Consider the following 12,739-nt stretch of genomic DNA (forward strand, 5'->3'; position numbering starts at 1 on the left):
GACCTGTGTGTTTCCAACCACGTACCTCTGGGGGAACTATGGCGGCTAGAACGTCATCAACACCTGTGAGGGGGGATGGAGGGAAGGAGCGAGAGAGAGGGAGAAGAGAAAGAGACAAAGACAGAGAGAAAGAGAAAGACAGAGAGAGAGAGCGAGAGAGAGAGAGAGAGAGAGAGAGAGAGAAAAGAGAGAGCAACACAGAGATAGAGAGTGAGAAAGATAAATAAAAAGAGAGAGAAAGAGAGAAAATAATATATCAAGTTCCCATCAGACCTCCGAAGCATTTCACTACACTGGACTTCTTCTGTACATAATATCTTTCCAAACAATACAAGTATGACTCACTTTCACACACAGTGACGTCAGTTTCCCACAGTACTCCAGTGGAGGAGAAGTATCCTTCCACACAGGAACAGTGGAAGGTCCCTGGTGCATTGGTACACACAGAGTGGAGACCACATAGACCAGGGGTGTTAGCACACTCATCTATGTCTGCAGGGAGAAACAAACACTGGGATATACACATATACAGTAACAGATACCCATACAAAGATACACACACAAACACACACACTTTTACATGCATGCATACATGCGCACACTCAGTGAAGTATGTCACAGACCTAGGCATGGATTTAAGGGGCTGGCTATGGCATCTGGGCTGGTGAGCAGGTAGCCAAAGAGGCAGGTACAGCTGTATGCTGCATAAGAGTTGGTACAGTTGGCACCGGGACCACACACGGTTTTGTTCAGACACTCATTAATGTCTGTAGGGTTCAAACCACAGATACAACTGATAAGAACAAGTTATGGTCACCAAGCATGTCAGAGTAAGACTGCTGATCTAGGATCAGGTGCTCCCTATCCAAAATCTCAGTCATTAGGATCTAAAAGGAAAAATGTATCCTAGATCAGCACTCCTATACTGAGACACGTTGTGAATACAGGCCCAGAATCACCTAACACCATTATCTTATCCTAGACCTAGGTTATGTCCCAAATGGCACCCTATTCACTATATACATACACCCTGTATACATATACATACACCTTATATACACATTCACTATGTACATACACCCTGTATACATATACACATTCACTATATACATACAGACCTGTATGTTTTATATATACCCTCATAGATATCATCCTAACCAATTTGCCCTCTAAATACACCTCTGCTGTTTTCAACCAAGATCTCAGCGATCACTGCCTCATTGCCTGCATCCGTAATGGGTCAGCGGTCAAACGACCTCCACTCATCACTATCAAACGCTCCTTGAAACACTTCAGCGAGCAGGCCTTTCTAATCGACCTGGCCCGGGTAACCTGGAAGGATATCCACCTCATCCCGCCAGTAGAGGATGCCTGGTTATTTTTTTTAAATGCCTTCCTCACCATCTTAAATAAGCATGCCCCATTCAAGAAATTTAGAACAAGGAACAGATATAGCCCTTGGTTCTCTCCAGACCTGACTGCCCTTAACCAACACAAAAACATCCTGTGGCGTTCTGCATTAGCATCGAACAGCCCCCGTGAAATGCAACTTTTTATGGAAGTTAGAAACCAATATACACAGGCAGTTAGAAAAGCCAAGGCTAGCTTTTTCAAGCAGAAATTTGCTTCCTGCAACACAAACTCAAAAAGGTTCTGGGACATTGTAAAGTCTATGGAGAATAAGAGCACCTCCTCCCAGCTGCCCACTGCACTGAGGATAGGAAACTCTGTCACCACCGATAAATCCACTAAAATTGAGAATTTCAATAAGCATTTCACTACGGCTGGCCATGCTTTCCACCTGGCCACCCCTACCCCCGTCAACAGCACTGCACCCCCCACAGCAACTCACCCAAGCCTTCCCCATTTCTCCTTCTCCCAAATCCAGTCAGCTGATGTTCTGAAAGAGCTGCATAATCTGGACCCCCACAAATCAGACGGGCTAGACAATCTGGACCCTTTCTTTCTAAAATGATCTGCCGAAATTGTTGCAACCCCTATTACTAGCCTGTTCATTCTCACTTTCGTGTCGCCTGAGATTCCCAAAGATTGGAAAGCAGCTGCGGTCATCCCCCTCTTCAAAGGGGGGGACACTCTTGACCCAAACTGCTACAGACCTATATCTATCCTACCCTGCCTTTCTAAGGTCTTCGAAAGCCAAGTTAACAAACAGATCACCGACCATTTCGAATCCCACTGTACCTTCTCCGCTATGCAATCTGGTTTCAGAGCTGGTCATGGGTGCACCTCAGCCACGCTCAAGGTCCTAAACGATATCTTAACCGCCATCGATAAGAAACAGTACTGTGCAGCCGTAGTCATTGACCTGCCCAAGGCTTTCGACTCTGTCAATCACCACATCCTCATCGGCAGACTCAACAGCCTTGGTTTCTCAAATGATTGCCTCGACTGGTTCACCAACTACTTCTCCGACAGAGTTCAGTGTGTCAAATCTGAGGGCCTGTTGTCTGGGCCTCTGGCAGTCTCTATGGGGGTGCCACAGGGTTCAATTCTTGGGCCGTCTCTCTTCTCTGTATATATCAATGATGTCGCTCTTGCTGCTGGTGAGTCTCTGATCCACCTCTACGCAGACGACACCATTCTGTATACCTCTGGCCCTTCTTTGGACACTGTGTTAACAACCCTCCAGACGAGCTTCAATGCCATACAACTCTCCTTCCGTGGCCTACAACTGCTCTTAAATACAAGTAAAACTAAATGCATGCTCTTCAACTGATCGCTGCCTGCACCTGCATCACTACTCCAGCATCACTACTCTGGACGATTCTGACTTAGAATATGTGGACAACTACAAATACCTAGGTGTCTGGTTAGACTGTAAACTCTCCTTCCAGACTCACATAACACATCTCCAATCCAAAGTTAAATCTAAAATTGGCTTCCTATTTCAGAAAAAAGCATCCTTCACTCATTCTGCCATACATACCCTCGTAAAACTGACCATCTTACCGATCCTCGACTTTGGCGATGTCATTTACAAAATAGCCTCCAACACCCTACTCAACAAATTGGATGCAGTCTATCACAGTGCCATCCGTTTTGTCACCAAAGCCCCATATACAACCCACCACTGCAACCTGTACGCTCTCGTTGGCTGGCCCTCGCTTCATACTCGTCGCCAAACCCACTGGCTCCAGGTCATCTACAAGACCCTGCTAGGTAAAGTCCCGCCTTATCTCTGTTCGCTGGTCACCATAGCTGCACCCAACCGTAGCACGCGTTCCAGCAGGTATATCTCACTTGTCACCCCCAAAGCCAATTCCTCCTTTGGCCGCCTCTCCTTCCAGTTCTCTGCTGCCAATGACTGGAACGAACTACAAAAATCTCTGAAACTGGAAACACTTATCTCCCTCACTAGCTTTTAGCACCAGCTGTCAGAGCAGCTCACAGATCACTGCACCTGTACGTAGCCCATCTTTAAAATAGCCCAAACAACTCCCCCTTCCCCTACTGCATTTATTTATTTTGCTCCTTTGCACCCCAGTATTTCTACTTTGCACACTCATCTACTGTCAAATCTACCATTCCAGTGTTTTAATTGCTATATTGTATTTACTTCGCCACCATGGCCTATTTATTGCCTTTACCTCCCTTATCTCACCTCATTTGCTCACATTGTATATAGACTTATTCTTCTACTGTATTATTGACTGTATGTTTGTTTTACTCCATGTGTAACTCTGTTGTTATATGTGTCGAACTGCTTTGCTTTATCTTGGCCAGGTCGCAGTTGTAAATGAGAACTTGTTCTGAACTTGCCTACCTAGTTAAATAAAGATTAAATATATATTTTTTTAAATACATACACATTCACTATATACGTACACCCTGTATACATATACATACACCTTGACTATATACAATCACCCTGTATACATATACACCCTATATACACATGAACTATATACATACACCCTGTATACATATACATACACCTTATATATACATTCACTATATATATACACCCTGTATACATATACACCCTATATACACATTAACTATACACATACACCCTATATACACATTAACTATATACATACACCCTGTATACATATACACCCCCTACTATACATACACCCTATATACATACACATACACCTTATATACACATTCACTATATACATACGCCCTGTATACATATACACCCTATATACAAATTCACTATATACATAGGAATAGGGTGCCATTTGGGATGTAAACCTAGTCAGTGCCCCATGATACAGTATGTTAAATACAACAGTAGTGAGACAACATAGTACCTATACAGGGGTTGGCCTTGCTGGGGTTGAGGACTGGGTTTGTGGGTGAGAAGCCTAGGAGACAGGTACAGTTGTGGGCTCCTGGTGTGTTGGTACAGACAGACTCCTGACCACAGATGGTTGAGTTGAAACACTCGTCAATATCTGTGGAGGTTCAATAGTTGAATAGTTCAGTTAGCATCTTACAACAGGGTGCCAGGCAGCATCCAGGTTGACAGCATTATGGTCAGTAGTGTATGATATAGATAATAATATACTGTAACATAAAATGCTACCATGAGTTCTTCCATCTCCTTTAGGAAGCACTGTAAATTAGCATAAGTTAGGTGTAATGATGCAATGCACATGACTGTTGTTATCCATTCAATATGTTCATGTTTTACCGGTCCCTATCTAAATAAATGGTTTATATTAAAATATTGAAAAAGTTTAATCAGATTTATCACAGAAAGCTAGTGTTAGTGCTGTTCAGAGACCTTGGCAGTCGAAGGGTCCGTCAGGCTTGTATCCCTTGTAACAGGTGCAGGTGTAATTTCCCGGTGTGTTTGTACATTTACCGAAACCACCACAAACCTCCTCAATCTCCACACACTCATTCACATCTGGGGGGACATAGATTTAATATGCCAATATTTACAAAGTTCCATAAATCAAAGCACACAAAACTAGACAACGTTCAGCAATTTTAATTTTAGTGTTTTTTTTTTTTATCTTGCTTACACAGCAGACAGAAGACAAATTCACATGTATATATTCACAAAGTTAATATATATAAAACGCAGGAATGTCGTTCATAGCAGCCATGAAATTCAAACTCTCGTCTCATGTCATTGATATGATTGGTGCAGTAGGTGTATGAGTGGTAAACATACCTGTGCAGGGGTTGCGGGATGGGTTGAGTGCCAAGGCTGGATCTGAGGGTACAAACCCCTCTAGACAGCTACAGTTGTAGACTCCTGGTAAATTAGTACAGTTGGAATGCGGACCGCAGAGATTAGCGGTCTCCTCACACTCATTGATATCTGTTGGGGAGGGTTAGGACAGGGTTAGAGGCTATCTTCTACATTAAGGGTAGGGAAAATACGGCCCCGGGCCAGCGAGTCGATTCAATTCAGCCCGCAGTGGATTGTTTTTTAAGAAATAGTTTTTTCTTTCTTAAATTATTATTTTGGATAGAAGAACGGCTTCAAAATTAATTTGGACTAATTTCTGATGTGGCCCTCGAGCCAAAAAGTATGCCTACCCCTAGTCCTGTTCCACACACTCACACACACACACACACACACACACACACACACACACACACACACACACACACACACACACACACACACACACACACACACACACACACACACACACACACACACACACACACACACACACACAATAAACAAACCAGTTTAAATGGTCAAATTCCCATTTGTGACTGACTATTATTATTTCCATGTGAGAAGTGCAGTGTTTTGTACCGGTGGGTCTATGCTGAATGAACAACCATCATACTGTCTTACCTGATCAAACACTTAGGACTATCTGAACTGATATAACCACAGAGCCCCTTACATAGCTACTACGGCACTTCTACCTTGGCAACCGTAGGATTCGTTTGTGGGTAGATGTGTTGGAGGTATCTTGTATCCAGAGACACATTGACAGCCTCCATTTTTGGTCGTACTGCACTCTGCAAGGGGACCGCAGGAGTCTGCCACACAGTTCCTATGGTCTGGACAGAGAGAAGAGACACACAGAGAGTTTACTTTAACAGTCTGATATTTTAGCTTGGAATAATGAGACACAAGAGCAGGTTCACTTCAAGTCAAATATAATGTCTCTGTGACTGCAGATTGACTGCTTCAAAAACAAGTAGCTTGCTTTATGATTTACTACTTTTTTACTATACACCAATAGATTCAATTCAACTTCAGATAAAGTAAATTTAAACAGCTCAATACACTTAACAGTTAAATAGACAATAAAATGTGTTTGGTAGGAGTACTGTACAAGTCATATAAAAAGCAGGGGATTTCTATACTCGCTACTCACATGTCACATAACCCATGTAGTCGATTGGGTGGTTGTTCATCTGCCTGTACACATAGAATCCTCCAGAAGAGCAGTAGATCACTTGAATAGCTACATTGAGATTACAGCAGTAACCTGTGTTTCCACACGCGTTGCCTGTTGTTGGAGTCTCAGACTCAGACTGAGGATGTGTAAAGGTCAGATGGATGGGATAATATACCCCGCTGTAATAGAGTGGAGCACATTGTGGAATGAGGGTGTCCCCTCCGATCCCGACGTAGCGCACCCATATGTTTGTTCGCCTTACGTCGGTATTGATGGGGTAGCCGGGGATAGAGGAAGAGCTGAAGAGATAGTTACGTCGAGGCTCATCCAGAGACGTGTAGCCATCACAGGAACCTGGGTGGAAGAAGAAGAAGACAATAAAAAATAGAGCCCCAATGTCAGGGTTAAGCTATGGACCCACTGTTCCATCATCAGGAGAAATTGTACACATTGCCCTACGACTAGTTACTTCTGTACTGTTAAACCTCCTACCAAATATCAGAAGTCATAATCAAACTGATCACATAGAATACAAATAAGAACATGCAGGGGTTATAGAACTTCCCCCTGGGCACAGACATCAATTCAATGTCTAGTCCACGTTGGTTAAACGTAATTTCATTGAAATGACGTGGAAACAATGTTTATTTAACAAGTCTGTGCCCAGTGGGTACTTACCATTAGGATAAGAGGAAGTCTCAATGATGAACAGAGAACCTGAAAGGAAGGAGAAGACACAAAGTCAAGGGCAGACAGTAATACTAGATGGTGATCATTTGGGATAAAATACTGAAATATCAGTCCACTCACCCAGGAGTAGAGACAGAGAACAGTAGCTCATCCTGACAGATCCCTCTTCTAGGGCTGAATACATTGAATACCTTCACCCAGTCTAACCCATACGTGCATCCCAAGAGAAACATCTCAATTTGCACACCATCCAAAACTCTGTTATCAGAAGGTTTGAGACTTATGCAAATGATCTGGTTAAGGTTTGGATACAAACCTCCATCTTAACAAAACAAAGTGAGGGAGACGATGGCTGAGGTCAGAAGCTACTCTTTCACTGATAGCAGGGAGGGGGAAGAGGTGGATGTCATCCATTTTGAGGCCTGCTCTGTGGTAAACGCATAAGTAGCATAACACAGCCTCAGACAATTACAACAGGCAACTCAAATTGGCTTTGCAATTCAGAAGTCTAATAAGGATTTTCTTGTAATCTCTGGAAATACCCAACCATCAAGACTAGGCCTAAAGCCTAGATATGTTATGCTTGTGGTGTGTCTTGACCATCGATCAGATCTTGTCGTTGTTAGTCAACTGTAATTAAAATCCATCTTAAAAAATGATGACCTATCCCAGTAGCCCACTTTGCCCATATAGCCTACATGGCAAAATATAACTAGATATGAATGTTGGACAATCAACGAACAGGCCTATATGGTGAAGTGAGTGCTACAGGCTCCTCACACCACCAATATGCTCTCAGTCACACATGGGTTATTACAGATGGGATGGAGGCAACGATGAGTAGAAACCTTAGATGAATCCCAGGGGCTGGTTTGAAGCCACAATGCAGCCATGTTTGTGCTCCTCCACCGTTGTAAAAAGGTTTTTGGAAGATATACTGTAGAAATGCATTTATTAATGTATACATTTGTTTTTGCCAAGTGTATTCTACTACAGACACCCAAATGCATATTTTAAATTACATTATGTGAACTGAACATACTGTATATACACTGCTCAAAAAAATAAAGGGAACACTTAAACAACACAATGTAACTCCAAGTCAATCACACTTCTGTGAAATCAAACTGTCCACTTAGGAAGCAACACTGATTGACAATAAATGTCACATGATGTTGTGCAAATGGAATAGACAACAGGTGGAAATTATAGGCAATTAGCAAGACACCCCCAATAAAGGAGTGGTTCTGCAGGTGGTGACCACAGACCACTTCTCAGTTCCTATGCTTCCTGGCTGATGTTTTGGTCACTTTTGAATGCTGGCGGTGCTTTCACTCTAGTGGTAGCATGAGACGGAGTCTACAACCCACACAAGTGGCTCAGGTTGTGCAGCTCATCCAGGATGGCACATCAATGCGAGCTGTGGCAAGAAGGTTTGCTGTGTCTGTCAGTGTAGTGTCCAGAGCATGGAGGCGCTACCAGGAGACAGGCCAGTACATCAGGAGACGTGGAGGAGGCCGTAGGAGGGCAACAACCCAGCAGCAGGACCGCTACCTCCGCCTTTGTGCAAGGAGGAGCAGGAGAAGCACTGCCAGAGCCCTGCAAAATGACCTCCAGCAGGCCACAAATGTGCATGTGTCTGCTCAAACGGTCAGAAACAGACTCCATGAGGGTGGTATGAGGGCCTGACGTCCACAGGTGGGGGTTGTGCTTACAACCCAACACCGTGCAGGACGTTTGGCATTTGCCAGAGAACACCAAGATTGGCAAATTCGCCACTGGCGCCCTGTGCTCTTCACAGATGAAAGCAGGTTCACACTGAGCACATGTGACAGACGTGACAGAGTCTGGAGACGCCGTGGAGAACGTTCTGCTGCCTGCAACATCCTCCAGCATGACCGGTTTGGCGGTGGGTCAGTCATGGTGTGGGGTGGCATTTCTTTTGGGGGGCCGCACAGCCCTCCATGTGCTCGCCAGAGGTAGCCTGACTGCCATTAGGTACCGAGATGAGATCCTCAGACCCCTTGTGAGACCATATGCTGGTGCGGTTGGCCCTGGGTTCCTCCTAATGCAAGACAATGCTAGACCTCATGTGGCTGGAGTGTGTCAGCAGTTCCTGCAAGAGGAAGGCATTGATGCTATGGACTGGCCCGCCCGTTCCCCAGACCTGAATCCAATTGAGCACATCTGGGACATCACGTCTCGCTCCATCCACCAACGCCACATTGCACCACAGACTGTCCAGGAGTTGGCGGATGCTTTAGTCCAGGTCTGGGAGGAGATCCCTCAGGAGACCATCCGCCACCTCATCAGGAGCATGCCCAGGTGTTGTAGGGAGGTCATACAGGCACGTGGAGGCCACACACACTACTGAGCCTCATTTTGACTTGTTTTAAGGACATTACATCAAAGTTGGATCAGCCTGTAGCGTGGTTTTCCACTTTAATTTTGAGTGTGACTCCAAATCCAGACCTCCATGGGTTGATAAATTGGATTTCCATTGATTATTTTTGTGTGATTTTGTTGTCAGCACATTCAACTATGTAAAGAAAAAAGCATGTAATAAGATTATTTCATTCATTCAGATCTAGGATGTGTTGTTTAAGTGTTCCCTTTATTTTTTGAGCAGTATATATATATATATATATATATATATATTTTTTTTTTTTTTTTTTTTAATTTTAAGTTTAAAATATATATTTTTTTCTTAAAGTAAAACATTTTGAGAGCAGTAATGTTACTGTCTCCACTACAACAACAAAATACATTTAATTACTGTAGAATTTCATTAATTCCTATGGAGGACACCTCCTTCTGAGGAGTAGCTTCATAGCCTATCATTGGCCAATACATAGCGTCCGCAATCTAGGCTTTATATACATCATTGGATGGAATCATGTGCCCTCTGCCTTGTTAACGGGATATGTGGTGCTCCATACCCATTACAGCCTGTCAAATTGAAAGCAGGGAATTCTTGACGATACTTTCTTTGTTCTGATTCGGTTAAAAGTCTATATTATAAATGCTTGTGTCCAGTTGCAGGTGGTTCTCCAAAAGTTAGAGAATATTCAGAAATATATTAAATCCATGTTTTGTATCAAGTGAGAAATGCCTCTTGCATGTGTGTAGATCTTTGTTTTGGTAGCACTGTGTGACGTACTGTCATCTACTTCTACACGTGGCCATGGCCGCGTCGCATAGAAACGACTAGTTCCTGTAAAGATGTTTGGAAATGTAAGATGTCTGGCTGCTAAAATGTCAAGGGAACTCCTCACTTGGTGCAAAACATGGATTTCATATCTTTCTGAATCTTCGCTGGCTTTTGGAGAACCACCTGGACACAGACATTTATCAGATACACTTTTTACAGAACCGGGAAAGAAGAAAGTATCGCCAAGAACAGATTAGTTGAATCAATTTAATATAGGATAGGAATATTGCCTTTTACATTGCAGAACCAGTTTACTGGCTGCAACTGAAGGGATTCAATTAAGCTGCCAAGGGTTGCACCGGGTTATTGCCCGTGACATGAACAGGCAAAAGAGGTGAGGGAGGAGCTGCTTTATCAAATCTAACAGTAATCTGAGTTGCCCGGTAATCTGCGCTGCCTATATTGCGGACAAGGCAGCATGGTGCATCGTTCTGAAACAATCAACATGTATTTTCCATAAAGTAAATGTTTGAATTTTTTTACTTCTTTTAGGCCTACTTAGGAAGACAGATTAAGAGGATGTGCGTTTTCATCACGAGAACAAACACTTTTAGATGTGAAAACATTGAATCCTACTCATTACTCCACGTGCTTAACCTACGCCACTTTTGTTTTGAGCACTTTTGGACGGGGCAGCCGGCTCACGCCAGGGAGGCACCCTTGTTCCAAAAGGAATGAAATCACTTTTCACCCAGTGCAAACCCTGCCAAACCGTGCACTCTTAATTTAATCCCGTCATTGTAATTTAGTAGGCTAATGGTATGACCCTGGACAGGGCCCTTTGAGGCCAATTTGTTAATTTAAGACTGCACTTGCCTTACCTGTGTCTGTTCAGTTTTGACCGGTTAAGCCTGATGCATAGGCTTCTTCTATTTAGCTGTTGCCAGTGTATCGTCAATGTAGTAAATCTTCCAAGACTATTTGATTGACATGTTGTATTATATGGCGCCTTCACTGATGAATCACTAAAACCTGTAGCTATAATCTAATAAATATTTGAGCACTTCAACCTGCCTTGCCTCTTGTTGAGTCTCTGTCCGTATGACTGCTAAGGTCTTTCTACAGAATACTTGAAGCTTAATTCAAATTTGCGGCAAGATTAAAGAGGCGCTCATAAAAGATTAGTGCATATCACAGGCGCTTACGTTATGTTTTTATTCAGTTGAGGAATTTACACAATTTACCATTTGTCAAATAAAATCACAGATTCTCAAAGTTTTGGATACTGTGAAAATCCCTTGTTGCCACTTAGACTCACCTTGCAGGTTTCAGAATGACAAGTGTGTGCACGTCAGGGCAGTGTTTTTTAAACAAAGAAAGTCTGTTAACATTGCTGCTGAGCTTCAAGACAGACAGGGATAAGCATTGATTTCTATCTCACCTGTTGACTCATGATGGTTCTCAGATAACACACCTTAAAGGGGACTGAGGGGGTTGGGGGGAATGGGTTGGGGAAGCCTGTTTTGTTTATTTCCCTTACATACAGAATATTACAAAACTGTTGATGCTGTTCTCTGTCTCAGTATGCATTTCTCTGAATGTTTTTCTTTTTTCGAGTGGTTGCCCACAGGTACAGGAAATGATTAAATATATAATGCAAATACTATATCTGAATGAATATATCTGAATGAATATGATTTGAATGTTATACCAGTACCTGTAACTCCCTTCTGAAAAAAATGATAATCTTATTAAAAAGTTGGTCATACAAAACAGGGATAAAACCATGCTGATGGAGCGATACTGTGGATGGACTAGACAGAACGAAGACAGAAAGAAGAAGTAGAACCAAGAAAGAAGTAAAATAGTGCGTCATTACTCACTGTTTTGCCTGTGCTGTCAATTTGTCTTGTAAAGCTGGGCATGCTCTGTTGCATCTGATGATCTCTATGTAAATACAGCACACTGACAAGACAAATGGAAAATAAAGAAACCAAGAAAAAAAAAGGTTTTCAACTCCCTGTGTTCATGTGAATAAGATTTGAGAAGGTAAATCGCAGCTGTCTTTGTGCAAACCTGGTTTTATTTGTAAATGTATTTTCTACCATTATCTGCAGTCCTCTCTCAACATGCTTTCAGGGGTTTAGGGCGGTTCATTTGAGTGATGAGTGAAGCCAAAGCAAAGATTCTATGTAAAGCCCGCTTATGTCAATTCTCTGAGTCTTCATTTGTATACTACTCTAAAATGTTTTTTTGTTTATTTGCTTCTTGATATTTCTGTAAATAGTATAGTATTACCCTTCCTTATTCTGAATTTCCAAACATTGCAAACAAATTTAGTTAGATGAGCGTTTCCCAATCCAGGGGCCTCATTTATCAAAGATGCATGCACATAAAAAGACTCTAAACCTAAGGTGCATTCAGTTCACTTGAACGTTTGCTAAGTTGTGGAACGGTTTGTACTGAACGACACATTTACCCACAACGTTCTTTCTTGTATGTTATTGAACAGGCTTTGGGGTACTTTTGCTCCTGTTTGGTGGGTGTG

At 42.7% G+C, this 12,739-nt stretch overlaps 2 long non-coding RNA genes across 2 annotated transcripts; both read right to left on the bottom strand.

The window, feature by feature from the left end:
• On the bottom strand, nucleotides 1–760 carry LOC145879815 (uncharacterized). Its single transcript, XR_014392622.1, has 3 exons — nucleotides 624–760; nucleotides 346–492; nucleotides 1–63 (listed from the first exon to the last, which is right to left on the bottom strand). It is a non-coding gene; the product is annotated as an uncharacterized LOC145879815 (long non-coding RNA).
• Nucleotides 761–5,158: 4,398 nt separating this feature from the next.
• Nucleotides 5,159–7,123, bottom strand: LOC145879816 (uncharacterized). Its single transcript, XR_014392623.1, has 4 exons — nucleotides 7,029–7,123; nucleotides 6,327–6,704; nucleotides 5,869–6,006; nucleotides 5,159–5,302 (listed from the first exon to the last, which is right to left on the bottom strand). It is a non-coding gene; the product is annotated as an uncharacterized LOC145879816 (long non-coding RNA).
• Between the last annotated feature and the right edge of the window lie 5,616 nt (nucleotides 7,124–12,739).

This window comes from Salmo salar, chromosome 06, assembly GCF_965601325.2.
Source record: "Salmo salar chromosome 06, fSalSal1, whole genome shotgun sequence".
Taxonomy (NCBI): Eukaryota; Metazoa; Chordata; class Actinopteri; order Salmoniformes; family Salmonidae; genus Salmo; species Salmo salar.